Genomic DNA, 20,180 nt, shown 5'->3' on the forward strand with positions numbered 1-20,180 from the left:
TTAACTAAGACATTAAAAAAGAATTCTCTGAAGTAGTTACAGTACTGAAACTTTTCTTTTCCTATGAGTCATAGACTAGAGGTTTCCTAAGGTTTTTTCCTATCTGGAAACCTTTGCTTCTATGACTCTACCTTACATACATCTACATGCCAGTTGGATATCAAGCTAGAGGAAGCATAGGTCAATTTTATGCATACAAAGTTTCAAGGTGGCCAGGTGGAGAAGTTTGGGTCTACCAATGGTTTACTGTCAGAGCCCAAGTATTTCGATCTCACTCTAATTTTTGTTTTGAAAACCTCTAAAACACTAGACTAGTTTTAGGGTAATTATGACACATTTAATTCAATTCAGAAATGAGGGAAAAAATAAAGCCATGTGTTCTGAGAAGATAGTTTATATAGGTTCAGAGAGCATAGGCTCAGGATCTTGCAGGAAAGAGAAATATCCCCCTAAGGAGTAAAGCTACATACTTTCCCATTTAAGAAAGAAGTACCAAACAAACAAAAAAAGAGGCAAATTACCATTTTCTCTGAGCATACTTTACGTTCTGTATTTACTCCTAGGAATAAGGATGGGGAAACTACAAAGTCATCACCAATAGCACTTGCATATTTAGACATCCCACTTCTACCCCTACACCCCTTAGGACAGTTCTGCACTGTCTTCGTCTTGTGGAGCCTTCTGAAAAGTGGACTTTTGTTTTTTAATCCTTTTGGCTAAGATAGTTGGCAAAACAGAGTTCAAAGCAGACTAGTAGAATTCAGTCAAGACATATTTGAGGTTCAGTGTAAGAACTGCATTTCTTAGCTCTAAAATTTTCAGCAAGTTGCTGAACATCATAAAACCTCATTAAAATGACATAAAAAGTTTAATAAGGTACAAAATAACAAAGGAAGGGACCAAGAGTTGAAAACTTTTGCATGAAGCAGTCTCCAAAATCAAGTTTCGTAAACGTCCAGAAGAATGGAGTTTATTCTGATGAGATTGAACCCTGGAAACTCTGGACTAAAGAACATCAAGAAGAACTGAGGGCAGGAGTCCAGGATTCAGAGGAGAGAGATGAAGTGCAAGTCTGGTTAATCAACTGTGTTTAGTCACCCACTCCACAAAACCCTGAGAATGCTTGCAAACATGGGTTCAGATCCCATAGGCAAGAGACTGGAGAATTTGTCTCTGGGGAAAATAAGCCTAAAAGAAATAATGTACAATTATTAACAGTATTCCCAGCAAAAGAGCAGCCAATAGTGAAATCAACCAGTTGATGAGACTCGCCATAGACAAAAGTGTCCAATCACTTGTAAGGTGCCTTATTCCTAAATATGAATGGACAGCCGAAGGTCACCATTCACCTGAGCAAAAACTCTAAGATATAAGGTGAAAGAAGAAAAGAGAGAAAGTACAAAGAACAGATAACATTTTTTTAAACATAATATTTCATGGTATTTCAGGGATAAGGGAAATGATTAAATAAAACAAGTCCATAAAAATAGAACATACAGATAATACAAAGCATCTCTTAAAAAGTAGAAACATAATATGAGAATCAAATGAATATGAAAAAGTAAAGCTGGAGAACAATTACTAGAAATAAGAATAAAAATACAAAGAGAAGGAAATTGGAAAGGAAATATTAGAGAATGAGAAGGTCAGTTAAGAAGTCCAGCATCCATATAATAAAAATCTCAAAAAGAAAGAACAGATAAAATGGTTGGAGTGTAAACTATAAAAAATTAATTCAAGGAATTGTCTCAGAATTAAAGGGATTACCCCAAATGTTATGGGCTGAATTATGTCCCCTCAAATTTATATGTTGATATCTTAACCCACTGTACCTCAGAATGTAATTGTATTTAGAGATAGAGCGTTTCAAGAAGTGATTAAAATGAGGTCATTATCATGGACCCTAATCAAATCTGACTGGTTTCCTTACAAGAGAAATTTGGAGACACAGAAAGACACCAGGGGCCCACTTGCACAAAAGAAAGACCATGTAAGGATACAGCTAAAAGGCAGCCATCTGCAAGTCAAGGAGAGAGACCTCAGAAGAAATTAAACTTGCTGGCACCTTGATCTTGGACCTCTAGCTTCCAGAACCGTGGGAAAATAGATTTCTGTTGTTTCAGCTACCGAGTCTGTGGTATTTTGTTACAACTGCTCTAGCAAACAAATTTACCAGAGGATAAGGAAAAATCCTTACTGAGACACATCATAGTGAAGTTTCAAAACACAAAGTTCAATAAAGAATCAGAAAAGTTTCCAGACAAACAAGTCCTCAAAATAGCAGTCGTCCAAACTATGATATGATTCACAAAAGCAACCCTGGAAACCAGAAGGCAGCTGAGTAATGCCTTGACAATTCTAAGGGGAATTAATTTCCAAACTAGAACTTTATATTCAGCCATCCTATCAATCAAGAATGGAAGAAAGAATTTTGAGCAATGTAAGGCCTGAAAGTATTTACCTCCCATCCATTTCTTCTCCAGAACATATTGAAAGATACATTCACCAAAGTAGATGAGGTAATCAAGTAAGAAGGCATGGAACTGAGAACACCAGAGATTTAACCCAGGCGGGAGGTAAAGGGAATCCTGAAGGTGATGATGAAGTGCTCAGAGAAAATCTGGGGCTTATTGTAGTGGGGACAGAAGGCTCCAATAGTGATGCCCTGAAGAAGTGAAACTAAAATGAAAATGAAACCTTTTAAAAAGCATATTCTGAGTATGAGAGTGAATTCATGATAAAAGTACAGAAAACTAAAGAATGAAAATGTAGGCAATCTTTAACTTAAGCAAAAATATAAGAAAGGAACTTTAATATTTATATGATTTATATGCCAAAGGGCTCAGTTGTGAACAGTAGTTACATAGAGATAATAATGTGTGCATGGGATAATAACTTTATGTTCTCACTGACTGTATTGGGAGGGCAGGGGAAAGGCAAATGCATGTGACGTGAAGTACTGGTCTGTTATAAGAAGCTACATACTCATCTTTAGTAGGAAGGTAATAGATAATATCCAAAATTAAAATTACAAACTCACAGAATATTATATAAGCATTCTGTTCAGAAATATGAAGGTGATTACTAGGAGAAATATTTAAAACAGCTGTCTCCATGAAGCAAGAATCAGAAGTGAAGAGGGATAGGGCAGGCACTGCTTTTTGTTGCTCTTATAAACTTGTGAAACTTCGTGAATTTTATAACTTTGTGCATTGGATAATTTGACCAAAAAACTTTTTTTGAAGAAAACTCAGGTGACTCTGAGTCAAGACAAGTATACTGGTAATCCTGATTTGAGCGAATCCTGTTTTCAGAGCATTTCTGCTTCCTGCCAGGCCAAGCCCCACTCTGGCCCAGTCTTTCTTGACTTCGGCTTCACCAGCAGAATCATTATTAGGTTTCCAAAAGTCTTTTACCCTTGTATCCCCTTCTGACATCCTTGGATCCTTTTTCAGATAAAATGGTTCTTACAAATTCCCCTTGTATTAGAAATTGGACTGGATTCTTTGTTTCCTGTTTCCATGTAGGAACCCAAAACAAGACAGAAATTCACTTATTAGAACTGGTACCCTGAATTAGAACAGGGAACATGTCTCTTTATCACTCTTCTAAACAGGAGTCTTAAAATGCCCCTGGCTAACAGCAGATGGATAGTCTGAAGAACTAGGTCCCTATCTTATTGCTGCTTGTCTGCACTCCAGTTACATAAACTCTCAGCAGTGGTTTGTTGTTGGCATTTGGAATGAGGGCCTGCTCTTGAACTCTATTGCTGGTTGGAGTTCCCCTGCATTCTTCATTCCTTCCTTCCTTCCTTTCATCCAATCATTCATGATTCATGCAACACACAGTGGCAGTTTATCTGTTGTCAGGCCTCACTGATGACATCCTTCTTTAAAGAGGATTTGAAAAATCTCTGCCTCTTAAGCCCTGCCTGGACACAAAGTTGTTAGCTCTTTGCTGATTTGACTGCCTGGACTGAGTCTCCTCCTATCACCACTATTTAGAACTTCTCTCCCATAAACCACTGATTAAAGTCATGCTGGATTTAGGATAACCTCCTTAAAATGAGTGTGGTATAAATATGCATGCCTGAAGACAGGAAAGCTTGAAAAATATGTCTTGAAGTTTATTCCAGCTTCAAAAACCTTTGTTAAATGTTATTGGTCTTCTCAGACATAGCTTACTATAAAAATATACTATGCTAAAAAGTAACACGGAAGCAAAGAAATGTCTAAAACCTCTGACAATAACAATCAACAGGATAAATATTTTAGGAAACTGTTTCCAACTGTTATTCTTTGATCACTACTGAGTAACTAACATTCAGGAATAGACAGAAAAGGTTTTTGGCAATTGAGCTCTTGAACAAAGAAAGCTGATGGATTTCTCAGTGGGGAAATCAGAGACACATCGTTGGCTCCTTTTTAGATCTTGTAAGTACATTAATGAGTCTTGTTCTCTGGTTCTTATGAATATAAAACTCTCATTGACTTGCATGCCCTTCAGTTTTCCTAGACTGCTGTTGGAGCTTTGCCTGGGAAGGGACCCAGAACAGTACTCCTGTGCTGTAGGTCCTTAGGGGTAAGTGGCCCTGGAGTGTACACAGGATCATGTCTTTCTTTTTGTCCCTCAAACATGTTATATTTTCATAAATTATAAATATATGTAAAATTATGATATATGTGTTACTTTTCAGTATTTTTTCAACTTTTACTGGGGTATTTCTACTACAGGACAAATGCTTGCTTTCTAGAGGAGTCGTGCCTCTAAACTAGCAAAGAGAACAAAGGCATTTTGACTTGTGAAAGATAGATATTTCCCTACATGTACTATTAGAGGTTGTAAAAGCTAAAATCAATTTCACTAATTCCTTGATGGCCATGTATCCAAGTCCTGGCCAGTGAAAGAGTTCTGCTGCTTCTTCCTCTTCCTCTGTGCCTGAATATTCTGCACTATGCATGGAATGACAGCAGCCATATTGAATATGCTAGAACAGGAGGAAAGGATACTTGTTCCTTGATGGCATCATTGAGCAGGTAATGATAGCTTAAATTTTGTCTGGAAATTTGTCTTTTTAATAGGTGCTAGAGACTGAATTTTTGTGTCCCCCCAAAAACTTTCATCTGTCGAAACCTAATTCCCAATGTGATGGTTCTTGGACGTGGAGACTTTTGGAAGGTGACTAGGTCTTAATGACACAGCCCTCATGAGTAGTATCCTTATTAAAAATAGAGACTCCAGAGAACTTTCTTGCCCTGTCATATGAGGACATAGTGTAAAGATGGCTGTGAACCAGGAAGCAGATCCTTACCAGACACCAAATCTGCCAGCATCTAGATCTTGGACTTCCCAGCCTCCATAACTGCGAGAAATAAATTTCAGTTTATAAGCCACACTATCTGTGGTATTCTGATATAGCAGCCTGAATGGACTAAAGCAATAGCTGCAGAACATCGTCCATACTTGGAAACATGGACTGGAAATAGAAATTAATGGAAAATCATGGTTTACAAAGGCCAAGCCCTTCATTTGAGTGCTGTATTCTGAAAGTACATGGCAGGCTTTTGGAAAAGTGACGTAATCTTTACAGACCTGTAAGATGAGTTTACCAAACTTTACAATGTACCCTTGACAGTATATATTTGAGGGAAAATTATTTCATACTGGACAAAAGGCTTGTCTTGCTCCCCTATTTACTCTGCTTTCTAACACAATATGCAAATTTAACATTTCAGAAAAATTTTAGGAAGAAGGAATATTTTTATAGAACTATTCCAGAAAAGATAAAGGGTATGTGTGTGTGTGTATTCTCAAAGTTAGCACAAAAATGAGATCATATTAAATACATTAGTGTATATACCTAGAGTATAACTGCTATATAGACAAATGTCTCTTTCTTTATAGAAATTTAGGTTATGGAGTCTGCTCATCACATAGGCCAGTCAGCAGAGATTCCCTAAGCTATTTAAGCAGATCAGTTGGAGAGGATCAGATTGATCAGGGTTTCCCTGCTCTGCCTGAATTATTTCCTGCTGGGGGATCACCTCTCATTACTAGCTGCTTAAAGAGCAGAGGTTTACAGTAAAAGAAATTGATAATTTAATGAGGGGGGAGTGAGGCACTGGGTGGAAAAATCTCAACTGCTAATACACCTCAAGCAAACTTTTTGCATCTAAAAATGTCATTGTATATATAAAATATTAAGTGACTACTTCTGGGTGTACACAGGCACACATGCACACACACATACAAAGATAACAAGTGAAATAAGAACGACTAGCGAGAGGATTCTGTTCGTCTGGCCTTTTGTAAGTCAAGGCAGGAGCCTGTGAATTAGTATTGACACAGAGAACAAGCACTTGTACTCTTGTGGGTTAAAGTTCCAATGGGCACTAATGAGCATACCTTCTAGCACGTCCTCATTAGACGCCAATTCTTTTCTTCCATTTCCTGAACAGTTTCCATTACAAACTCCATGTTCAATTAATATTAAAATATTCAAAAATCATTATTTTCAGGAAAAGTCAGCAAACTGCATCGTCTTCAGTATTTTCAATAATACATTGCACAGTGACCTTCCTTCACAAATAATTCATTTACCAACTAAAATGCCACATTCTGAAACGAGATATGTAATCTTAAGAAATCTGCCACAAAGACATTGCAAACAAGAGGAAGCTTTCCCAAAAACTGTCCCAGTTACTGTCCATGAGATATACTTTCTGAGCCAGTGCAAAAGGAAGCTTGAGTTAAATAAAGACTTTCTCATCCAGCCTCAAAAATAATAAGTCATGACAATTTCAATTATGGATCGTGAAAACAACTAACACATACAGAGCACCATAGAATTGAAAACAGGCTTGCACATACATTTCTCCCTATGAAATATCATTATTGTTAGTAATTGTTTTGCCAGCTAGCTACAAAACAGGGTTCCTCAGGGTGTTTTATTACTTTTCAAGCTAAAGAAATAATGATTTGTGACAATTAGTCAGATGTCAAGCTGCAGGAGATAACAGGAGATTTTGTGGAATTTTCAGTTTCATTGTTAAAAGGAAATGGAACCCCTTACTCGAGGTCCAGGCAGCTCTTTTAAACCTCTTCATCAGTGTCAGTGAAAGTCACCTTTAAAGGTATCTAAACATCAATAAAGCTACAGAACTTTTTTTTACACCCCAATTTAAGTCATCTTAACTAAATTAGGAGCTGGTTAAAATTTTCCCAAGGATTTTTAGACTTGTCAAAGTGGAGGAATTGCCAGCATTTTGACAGGTTTAAATCTTAACAATTTTACAGATAAAAAATTAAAAGGCAGTTTTCAAGCCCTCCAGGATTAAATGAATTCTAGATCCACTTTGGTGGGTATGAGGTTGGGGGTGGTAGGGGGTGGTTTACCAGGTGGAGAAAATGCAGAGCCAAGAAGATAAGTAGAAGAGTGATTGGCCAAAGGGGATACTTAAGATTTGCTTTTAAGATTAGATTTCCAACCTCTGCCCTCAGAGCCATTCCAGAAGAAAACTTGAGTATTTACTCCAATTTTTTTCTACTTCAGTGTTTTGCTTCTTGTGTAGGAAAAAAATAAAAATAGAGACAAAAAACAATAATATTAATCCCAAAAAACAGCAGAATCAACCTACTTTATCTTGTAAAAATGTTCTCATTTTCATTGTTTTGTTCCCACAAAAGCAATCCTTGTCAACTCTCTTTTTATTTGTTTCCCTTGAATTAAAATGAAGTAACCTCTATCTCCTCGGAGGACTATATGGTTAATCAAAAGCAAAGGAGAACACATTGAATTATGGGATTGATATTCTAAATTTTTATGACTACTGACCTGATAGTCAAGAAGTGATTATTTAGACTTTCAGCAAAAGTTTTTTGAGTGTCTACTATGGGTCAAGCATTATTTCTAGACCTTTTAGATTACAACAGTGAATAAGGCAAACAAAAATTCTGTTCCTTGTGGAAATTACATTTTAGGGCCACTTATCATAAGTAACATGCAGAGTGTTCTTGTGAAAACTAGGAGTTTCTCTGTAAAACACAAAGGAAAAAATAGTAACTGATTTCCACCATCAAATCTTCAGTAAAAAAATCATTTATTGTAGCTTTTGGCTTTTTTATTATATTTTTTTTTAAATTTAAGTAAGCACTTATTTCATATTTGTAAATTAAACCTTATATATCTTTAGCCTTAATGCATTCAGAGAAAGCTATTTAAAAATACATTTATAGGGCTTCCCTGGTGGCACAGTGGTTGGGAGTCTGCCTGCCGGTGCGGGGGACACAGGTTTCTGCCCCGGTCTGGGAGGATCCCGCGTGCCATGGAGCGGCTGGGCCCGTGAGCCGTGGCCGCTGAGCCTGCACATCTGGAGCCTGTGCTCCGCAACGGGGTAGGCCACAGCAGTGAGAGGCCCGCATACCACACACACAAAAAATACATTTATAGGGACTTCCCTGATGGCACAGTGGATAAGGCTCTGTGCTCCCTATGCAGGAGTCCGGGTTCAATCCCTGGTCAGGGAACTAGATCCCACGTGCATGCCACAACTAAGAGTTCACATGCTGCAACTAAGGAGCCCTAGAGCCGCAACTAAGACCCAGCATAACCAACATAAATAAATAAATAAAAAAAAATACATTTATATTCAGCATTCAGTAATTTCAGTAGTAGCATCAATAGTTTCAAATCCTTGAAGACAAAATATATAAATGAATAGGTACCAATTCTTAGAGGCAATATTTTCTCACTAACCTGAGAAATTTTTTTCAAAAAAAAAAAGGTTGAGAAAGAAGTTTCCTTAATGTCTTCTAGATTATATGCATACACACACACCACACACACACATATATACTGTTATATTCTAACAATGACTATAAAAATGATCATTTGATGCTTATAGTTCAAGTACAGTATTTTGAAATACAAATTCTTATAGCTATTGTTAGAAGTTATCATAGCAGAAGCATGGTGGGTAGAAGCTTTCAAAATCTGCTAGTTGAGGACTATAATAGAAAGATCCAGAGAATTCTCTAGAGTGATCTTAATACCTGTCACATCTGAAAGAATATTTGTTAAAGTATTGTGTTTAGGTAGGCTAAGTTAAAAATATTCTAGATCAAGAACGTTGGAAATGCAATGAACTAAATGCAAACTTGAGTGTCAAGAGCCCATGTTTATATTTGCTCTAGTACTGCCAAGAAATAAATGTCTATCCCAGGGCAGACTGCAGAAAGAACCACCTGGAAATAGCATCATGAATTTCTTAAAAAAATAATGTGCTGATAAATCTTTTAGTTTTGGCATCATGGGAATTTTTTTTAACAAAATATTCACTCTTATGTAGAGGCAATTAAGATTGACAAGAGAAAACTAATGAAATTATTAGATCTGCATCCTTTTTTTGTTTTTCTGTAGTAATAATTGACTTCGAACCCAGAAGAAATACTCTAGTTTCCAACTCCTATCACACTTAAAATGACCTCATGATTTCCTACACATTAAATGAAATCTCTGCATTAGCTTCTATAAAGCCAGAAGCCCAGGAGCAATGTGAGGATGGGGGAGGGTGGAGCTGTCTGAAACCCAGTCTGTTACTGTGATATACATCCTAGCTTGGCTTAATGTCTGCTCTTTTCAGTTCATACCAAAACAGATGGAGAAAGAAAGGGGGAAAATTATTATATGTATGTCTAGAATTTTAATAGCTAAGAAAACTCAGAATTTTAGCGTAATCATTATTATCAAGTGAACATATATAGAGTAAAATAACAGCTTTGCTTAATGCCACATAAACAAAAAATATGTTAACACACTTACAAAAGCCCCAAGTCAAAAACATGGTTACTTGATTTATTTAATGATTTGTAAGTGTCTAGATTTTAAATGAAGATACATTATGATTAGATCCCTATCTTTAGTGAGCTCAAAATCTAGTAGGAGAGAGAAACATATAATCACTGTATTAAAAATGCTATAATATGGGAACCTACTTTAAGGTACTCTACCTAAATAGCAGTTACAGGATTGGGGAAGAGAAAAAAGGATTAGAGTATGAATAGGTGTTCTATGTTGATAAGGGAGAAATGGGCATTCCAGATGATGGACATAAAATGTACAAGGGCAAAGGAAAAAGAAAATTTTTTTCAGAAAAATGTCAGTAGTTCAGTGCAGTTTAATCAGAGGTTATGAATTGGGGAATTGTTGGAAAACCATTCTAGGTCCATGCAGTAGAGCCTCTTGTATCCAGAAGAGAAACTCAAACACTTCTACAAGGGATAATATGCTCATTATGGGTCTTAAGCAAGGGTAAACCTGATGTACTTTTTTAAAAAAATCACACAGAGAAATAGGGAAATGGAAAAAAAACATAGCGTTTAACCCATGGGTTCAAAATTAGATTTTGCCATTTTGTTATAGAATCTCTTTAGAGATCCCAGTTTTACCTTCTGGGGATAAAAAATTACTTTATAGGATTAGTGTGAGGATTAAATGAGATGTTTACATAAAGTATCTGGCAGATGGATATATGGGGTAGATAAGGAAAGATATTTAAGATAAAGATATATTTATGGACATTAGTTGGATATAGGTGGTAGTTGAAGTTATAGGAATAGACAGAAAAGGAGGCAAAAAAACATGAGATGGGAAGAGAACAGAGTTTGGAGACCTACTGAGCCCCCAGGTAGAAAGGATGGGTAGGATAAGAGGACTCCACGAGAGAAATAGGGATGGCATAGTCTGCAAAGCAAGAGGGAAACTTGAGAAATATGTATTAGTGGACAGCCAGCCAGTGAAGAATCCTTCTTTCAGGAACTCAGCTTACCAAATTCTGGAAGATGTTTCATATTACCTTTTCTAATTGGATGACTACCAAGATGTATAATTAATGAATTAGTTATCCTTCCAGTGATCTCTCTTGTAACTAAGGTAGCCTGTTTCAAAGATATTCCTATAGACATCTGCATAGTCTAGTGGTAGTGTTTACTTTGACACTTGAAAGACTTTTACGGCTGCCCCCAGGGTGAAAGCTATGTTTTGGGGGTCAGAGAAACTAATTCCTGGCCTGTTCTAAGTGCACAGTTCTAAGTGCACATGTGTGTCCCCTGCAAAGAAAATGCTGTTAGTTACTGTACACTTCTTCCACATGGGACATACAACAGCTGGGATACCCAAGTTGAATGCCCTTCAACATGGCCTCTCAGATGGCTCATAAGCCTTACTGTTCCCAACTCTGTTTAGATCATTGAGTCTAGTACTTGGCTTTGGAAGGACTGTGTCTTAGTCCATTCATGCTGCTATAACAAAATACCACAGACTTGATAGCTTATGAACAACAGAAGTTTATTTCTCACAGTTCAGGGGTCTGGAAGTCTGAGATCAGGGTGCCAGCATGGTCAAGTGAGGGCCGTCTTCAAGGTTGTAGACTTCTTATTGTATTCTCACATGGCAGAAGGGGCCAGGGAGCTCCATAGGATCTCTTTCATAAGAGCACTAAGGCTCTGCTATTCCATTCACAAGGGCTGTCCCCTAATGACCTAATAACATCCCACTCCTAATACCACTACATTGAGCATTAAGATTTCATTACATGAATTTGGTGGGGAATAAACATTCAGACCATAGCAAACTGCTTGAGAGCAGTAAGTTTGACTGGTCCTATTTTCTACAGGGTATTGGTTCAGGTGTTCAGTTTTGATGAGAACACAGTAGCAGGCTGTTACGGACTGAGCATTTATGCCCCTGCAAATTCCTATGTTGAAGCTCCAACTCCATTGTGATGGTAATTAGGGTGAAATGAGGTCATGAGGGTGGGGCCCTCAGGATGGAATTAGTTGCCTTTTAAGAAGCAATACCAGAGTATTCTCTCTCTCTCCTGTCTGCCATGTGAAGACACAGCAAGAAAGCAGCCATCTGAAACACTAGAATAGAGCTCTCACCAGAAACCGACCATGCAGGCTAATAACTGTTGTTGTTTTTTTTTTTTAATCAAAAAAAGCATATTGATGGGAAATGATATTTATAGTGGGAATAATGAATCCAAAACTTAAGGATAATATCCAGTTTAAGGATGTCTATCTTTTCCAAAGTCTCCAAGCGGAAAAAGCATCTAACATACTTGTACTTCCAAAAGGTCACTGAGTTGCATGGCTCCAATGGTAAAAATTGTGCCATGTCTTGATGGAATGCTTCCTCTGGAGCCAGCTAGTTTGAACTCCACTCAAAAGATGCTGTAGGCATATTAGTCCACACAAAGAACGAAGAAACATGCCTGAGTGGGGCACATACTGTCTCCAATACCCAAGAATCCAACAAAGTAATGGCTTCCTTTTTGATTGAGGGGACCTGAAGGGACAGTAGTCTTTCTTTGACTGACACAGAGATTGAGTGTTGTGAGTCTGCTCATAAAGCCCCAACAAACTTTACTTGGTGGGTAGGTCCCTGAACTTTATTCTGGGTATTTCTGTTTTTAAATTACTCAAATTAAGAACTCAGTCTTAAAATAACAGAATATTCCCAATAACATGCATAGTCATATAAACATTGGGATTTAGTTACAAAAATATCATCACAGTTCCAGAAAAAGTAACTATATTTATTTCTGGTTTAAAGTGTGCAATAAAAAGGTAATATAGTATTTTAAAAAAGGGCTGTTCTTCTAATTATCAATACATAAGTTAGCCAGGTTTCAACCTAGCTCTCTCTGGATCCCAGGCTCAGAATCTTTTCCTTATGTGACACAGCCTTACTGTTCAAAAGAAAAAAAAGAGTAAAACAGGACTGCAGGAAGAAAATGGGAAAGTTCAAACACCAGGGGGATTTCAGAAAGTAGTTGAGGAAAAGGCAGTGAAAAACAGGTTAGGAAGGCACAAACAAGAGGCAAGAAGGAAAACAGAAGAGGGAGCTTGAGCAAGGAAGGAGCCAGGTGTCATGTGCCTCCAAAGAAATGCATTTTCCAAAATTCTTAATGGTGAAAAGAAAGGTGTTAGGGCTTCCCTGGTGGCTCAGTGGTTGAGAGTCCGCCTGCCGATGCAGGGGACACGGGTTCGTGCCCCGGTCCGGGAAGATCCCACATGCCTCGGAGCGGCTGGGCCCGTGAGCCATGGCCGCTGAGCCTGTGCTCTGCAACGGGAGAGGCCACAACAGTGAGAGGCCCATGTACCGCAAAAAAAAAAAAAAAAAGAAAGAAAGGTGTTAGGCAAAACATATAAAGAACAAATGGAGAGAAATACTTAAAGGGAAAAAGTTAAAGGGCTCATTAAAAATTGAAGCAAAACCTATTAGAGGAGAGACAGAGAGAGGGAGAAAGACAGGGAAAGCAATTAAGCAGGCAACTGAAAGAAAAATCAGACTCAAAAGAAGTAAGTTAATGGAAACCAATTTTAAAAAATTAAAATGACTTCTGTATTTCAAACCAACTCAAAACCACATATAACCAACACACACACACATACACACACAGCAGCACATACCTACACTCTCATTCTACAATTTTAGAAGTTATTGTGAAATAATTTGAAATTTTATTGTGAATTCCAAGTAGTCAGGGGTCTTTGTATAATGTTTAAATGAGAGAAGAATCACATTTTCTAGCTAGAACTAACTCTTTCGATAGATGTAATAAATCCAGTAATTAAAGGGATATCTATTGTTTTATATTATTAAAGTGGTCATTTTAAGGTCCTAAAGTGATGATCCTACATACCTAAATATAAAGGACTATGTTTCTGCACATTTTAGAAAGGTAAGATATTGGCCAGCTGCATTCTTTTCCTTTGGATCTATGATTTGCTGATTCTTGTGACTTGTCACTGAGGGCCACACTGGCTTTTATTCTCTCCACAAGATACTTCCTGACTTCGTGAAGTTTGCCATATGTTTATGTGAAGAAAACACTTGCGTGGGCTGAAATGTTTCTTAAATGAATATAGGACTTATTAAGAGGTCTGTGGACATTGTTTTAAATTATACACAACATTTTTAAAATATTAATTCAGGTTCTTTGCTTTAATGTGCAATGTCATAAGGGCTATGACGTTCACATGCTGAGTATTACACTGTCTTTTCTTGTCCCATTAGACCTTGAATATTTACTATATTCCTGACATTACTATATTCCTATACCTTTCAAAGGCTAACAGTTTTTATCTGTCTGTGTTACTAGTTTACTCTCAAAATTTAGATTTGCCTGTTGAAAAAGTGGAGAATAATTTCTTAGAAATAAAATCCAGAATCTTCCCTTTCTTAAAAATGTGTCTTTCATGCAACATCCAATTGTAAATATTTGAGCAGCTTCTAAGTTTTATATTCTGTGTTAGGTATGGAGAATATGAGGTTGAGCAAGGGACACATGCTTCATTCACAAAGATTACAGAGTAGTTGGACATAGAATAATTAATAATGCCATATTTTATGAGTACATAAATTAGAGGAAGTATAAGGTTCAATGCAAGTTCATGTCAGGGACATCTATGCTAGACTTGGAAAGTTAAAATTTCCCCAAAAGTTGTGACCTCAAAGTTGAAACAGTCGAGTTGGATAGATCTTAGCTAGATAAAGAACATAATGTGAGGTTGGTTGGATAGGCATATCCCAGGGGTGCAAAGAAACTGATAATGATTCATTATGATTGCATCATAGATTGCAAGTGATGAGAGAAGAATCTGGAAAGGCAAGCAAATACCAGATTACAAAGGGTCTAGTAAAGCATGCTTAGGACTTTGAACCATAGAGCAATAGGTGTCTCTCAATTAAACAGGTCTGATTTGATGGGTTTTCAACTTACACATTCTCACAGGGATGTGGGCTTAAAGGGGACCCATGCTTGGTTTAAAGCTCTGATATTTCCACCTTGAAAGTCTTAATAATTTTTCAACAAGATGCCCTGCATTTTTATTTTGTACTCTTTCCCACAATTATATAGCTCATCCTACAGTTGGGATTATATTTGGCTTCATGTAACGAAAAACCAAGTATGTGAATAAATAAGATAAAGGTTTGTTTCTTTCACGTAAAAAAGATTGAAAGTAAGCAAGCCAGGACTGGCGTGACTATTCCATAGACATAAAGGACTCAGCTTGCATTTTTGTAGCCCATCCACAGTCCTTAGTACATTATATGGCTTCTATCCTCATAGCCTCATAGTCCAAAATGGCTGCTGAAGTTCCAATATCATAGCTATCTTCCAGGTACAAAAAGGAAGAATGGCAAAAGTGCACACCTCCTTTCTGAGCCTATACTCTTTAAGGAGCTACCCTGAATACAATTGTGGTTCTGTTTTTAAGGAAGAAGAAGGAAATGAATATTATGTAGTCAATTAAGAAACTGTCATACTGGAAGTCATAGAATGCTTTCAGAAGGGGAATGCCAAGATCTGATTTGCATTTTATAAAAATCATCCTGGCAGAAGTGTGGAGGAAGTTGAACTCAGAGACAGAACTGCTAGGCTGATAACATAATCTTGCCCTGAGTTGATGGTGGACTGAAAGAAATGTGGCAACACGGGTAGAAAGAAGTGGAAAGTTCACCAACCAGCTAGGACTAGAATACACAGGATTTGGTTTTTGAAAGTGCAGAGCAAAGAAGAAGAAGAAATTGAGCTGAAGCTCAGGTTCTCTTTGGGTAGTTCTTAGTGCCATTCAATGAAATAGAGAACAAAACAGGTCAGGGGATCAGGTCAATTTTTAAAGATCTGTGGTAAATTTAAGTGACAGTATTTAGGATTTGGCTGAATCTGTAGCCTGGAGCTCAGGGCAGGTTGGGAACTAGAGACAGGTTTAAGGCATCATCATAGAAGCAGTACTGAAATGGGAGCAGTTAGTTGAGTTCCCTCACGGAGGCCTAGCCTAAGAAGAGGAATTGAGAAAACACATAGGGGATATAGCCATAAATTCATTTAAAGTGCTTGATGCAGCTTATGAGAAAAAAAGTTTAAATTTTAATTGACCAGAAAGAGAAGACTGTATCATACCTAAAGTTGAAAAAGGAATCAGTCACAGTAAATAAAGATCTTTAGTCCAGTGCCATCATTGCACAGAGGAGAAATCAAGTGCCGTGCAGAGCCCACCTACATGTCATTTCCTCTGTCTGGAAGGCCACTGCTCCAACTCCTGAATAACTCCTATTCTCCTCATACTTCAAAAACTAATTTATATGTGACAGATGATGTCAGAGTCACTCGGGCTATTGTGGAGAGCCAGTAGACAAGGTCCTGCCTTTATGGACTTCACAGGAGAAAACCGTTTCTGACAGTCATTATCACTGTGTTGTGACTAAAGGGGAAGTGCATGGGTTTCTCTAATCTCTGTGAAGAGAAAGACATAACGTCCCTTCTCTTCAGTTACCTCTCTGCCGTGTCCCATTATAGCAGTTATAACATTGTGCTATATACATCTTTATTTGTGTGTCTTCTTGTATTTTGTGTGCGTGCACATCCAGATTGATGCTTCCAGAGCATGAATCATAGTACATTCCTCCTCTGCTCAAAATACCTCACTCATAGTAAAAGCCAAAGTCCTTAAAATAACCTACAGCACCTGTCCCTTGTTACCACTCTGACCTCATCTCCTACTTCTCTCTCCTTTGTTTAAACTAATCCATTTACACTGGCCTTTTACATTAAACACATACCAAAAGCTTGGCCTGATCTACCTTAACCTTTTTTTCTAGCAGTTCCCTCTGCTTAGAACTCTTTCTCCAGACATCTGCTTGGTTAATGCCCTCATTTCCTTCAGATCTTTTCAAAGTCTTAACGTTCTCACTGTGGATTTCCTGACTAGCCTGTTTAATACTGTGCACTTCCCTTTCTCCCCACATTTTAATACCTGTTAACCTACAGTAATTTTTCTAAAGCACTTTTTACCATGTAATAAACTGTGCACTTTACTTATTTATTATTGTTGTTGTTCCTTGCCTATCTACCCCTCTACCCACTAAAATATGAGTCCCATATGGACAGGAATAGTTACTTCTTTTGTCACCCTTGTATCCTAAGCACCTAGAACAGTGGCTGGCACCTAATCGTTAGTTGCTCAATAAATATGTATTGAATGATAGGGGGTCGTCCAAATGTACTGAGAGCTCCTTGAGAACAGACAGCATATTTACTTGTCTTTTTATCCAGAGCATCTGCTGCAGTTCCTGGTATCTATAAGCCTCTCAAAACAATACTTGCAGAATAAACGAATGAATGAATGATTATAGCTTTAGCTCACAGCAGTTTTACCATATGTATATAGGTACTTGGAATATATGAACATTTTATTTGACATTTTTTAAAATGTCAGGAGTCAGGATGAAAAAATATCAGGGTTCTAATTTGTATATCATCAAAAGATGGGAAAAAGTTTCTTTAAGGATATGATGCCATTTCTTCAATGAAGACAGTTTGAATATTGAAAAGGGATATCAACTAAATCTAGAATAGAGTAAAAAGTAAATAAAAGTTTATTGTAGTGCCCATGCTATACACTGCCCAGAATTTATTCATCTTATAACTAGAAGTTTGTACCCTTTGACCAACATCACCTCATTTCTGCCACCCCCTAGGCCCTGGCAACCACCATTTAACTATCTATATGTATGAGTTTGGCTTTCTTTCCACATATAAGTGAGATTATACACTATTAGTCTTTCTCCATCTGACTTATCTTACTTAACATAATGCCTTCAAGGTCCATCCATTTTGTTGCAAATGGCAGGATTTCCTTCTGTCTCATGGCTGAATAATATTCCATTGTGTATGTGTGTGTGAGTGTGTGTGTGTGTGTGTGTGTGTGTGTGTGTGTGTGTGTGTGTATCTCCATTCATCTGTAGACAGGCACTTTAGTTTTTTCCCATATCTTGGCTATTGTGAATAATGCTGCAATGAACATGGGAGTGCAGATGTCTCTTCAAGATCTTGGTTTCATTTCCTTTGGATATACCCAGAAGTGGGATTGCTGGATGATATAGTAGTTGTTTTTAATTTTTGAGGAACCTCCATAATGTTTTCCACTGTGGAAGCACCAATTACATTCCGAACAACAGTGCACAAGTGTTCCCTTTTCTCCACGTCCTCATCAACACTTGTTATCGTCTTTTTGATAATACTCATTCTAACAGGTGTAAGGTGATATCTCATTGTGGTTTTGATTTGCACTTCCCTGATGATTAGTGATTTTGAGCACCTTTTCATGTACCTATTGGCCATTTGTAGGTCTTCTTTGGAAAAATGTCTGTTCAGGTCCTTTTCCAACTTTTTAATCAGATTGTTTCTTTTTTTGCTGTTGACTGTAGTTAACAATACTGTATTATACACAGCTGTCTCTCAGTATCTGTGGAGGACTGTTTCCAGGACATTTTGTGGATAACAAAACCCGTTGATGCTCAGGTCCCTTACAGTCAGCCCTCAGTATTCATGGGGTCCACATCTGTGGATTCAATCAACAGCGGATAGAAAATATTGTTTGATCTGCAGTTGGCTGAGTCCACTGATGGGGAACCCACAGATATGGAGGACCAACTGTACTTGAAACTTGCTTACATATATTATATGTTAATTATATCTCAATAAAGCTGGAAAAAGCACATGCAAAAAAAGTCTATTGTATCATACAGTAGAAATATTCTATAAGAATAAAGGATTGAATAAATGTCTCTGGATATACTTTTTTATTTTTTTTATTTTTTAAAATGTTTATTGGAATATAATTGATTTATAGTGTTGTATTACTTTCTTCTGTACAGAAGTGAATCAATTATACATATACATATATCCACTCTTTTTTAGATTCTTTTCCCACATAGGTCATTACAGAGTATTGAGTAGAGTTCCCTGTGCTATACAGTAGGTCCTTATTAGTTTATTTTATTATAGTAATGTGTATATATTGATCTCAATCTCCATTTTATTCCTCCCCTTCCTCCCCCCTGGTAACCATAAGATTGTTTTCTAATCTGTAATTCTATTTCTGATTTGTAAATAAGTTCATTTGTACCGTTTTTCTAGATTCCACATATAAGCGATATCATTACAATGTGTATATGTACCACATCTTCTTTAGCCATTCTGTCTCTGGATATACAGTGCTGACTGAATACAACAAAAGATGTAAATGGATCAGCAGAATTGAAAAAAAGTTCTTTGAAAATCATACTGTTGGCAATTTTAAAATGTCTACTTTTCTCACTACAGAAATAAAACATGGAAAATTTGGAGCATTGTGAAGGAGAACAAATTCTGATTCATATGGAAAGCATTTCTTTTAATTGTTGGAGGAATAAGCAAGGGAAGGCCCTTAATTTTCTGTTCAAGAGTCTATAAGATAATGCACTACAGTCACTGTATAAAAGAAATTTTTTGAATAAAATTAGTAAGGGCAAGATTTCTAACAAACAATGACATTTTATTTGCTTTATTAAGTAGTAGAAGGTGTAGATTTTTACATTGGGCAAAAATCAAAAACAACAACCATAACAAAAACAGAAGATGAATTAAAGATATTTTTAAAGACAAAGGTTAAGGGGACTTCCCTGGTGGCACAGTGGTTAAGAATCTGCCTGCCAATGCAGGGGACATGGGTTCAAGCCCTGGTCCAGGAAGATCCCGTTTGCTGCGGAGCAACTAAGCCCGTGAACCACAACTGCTGAGCCTGTCTGCTACAGCTACTGAAGCCTGCATGCCTAGAGCCTATCCTCTGCAATATGAGAAGCCACTGCAGTGAGAAGCCTGCACGCTGCAACGAAGAGTGGCCCCCGCTCACCGCAACTAGAGAAAGCCCACGAGCAGCAATGAAGACCCAACTAATTTAATTAATTCATTTTTTAAAAAATTACAAAAGTAAAAAATAATCAGGAAGACAGAAAGCCAAACATTTGTAGAAAGCCCACTAAAATATAGACCTTCCATAATTTATAAAGAATAGAGAGTGGTGGTCAATTTCCAAGGCAAAAAAAAAATGAGTAAACTTGAGAAACTATCAAGAATAAGTTATTTATAGAACAATTTCAGGAAAAAGAAAAATAAATGAGGAAGAAGGCCAGGACTTCACCTATTTCCAGTATACCATTCCGGAGAAGTCAAAGCATGTAGAGTGAGTAATATTTTCAAGGGACAATTGTTTCTGGATTCTATAAGATTCAAGTATTGTATAAATAAAGCTTTCTTCTTTTAGTTCTATTGAAAAGAGAAAAAACTAGG

Source organism: Tursiops truncatus, chromosome 5 (genome assembly GCF_011762595.2).
Source record: "Tursiops truncatus isolate mTurTru1 chromosome 5, mTurTru1.mat.Y, whole genome shotgun sequence".
Lineage (NCBI taxonomy): Eukaryota > Metazoa > Chordata > Mammalia > Artiodactyla > Delphinidae > Tursiops > Tursiops truncatus.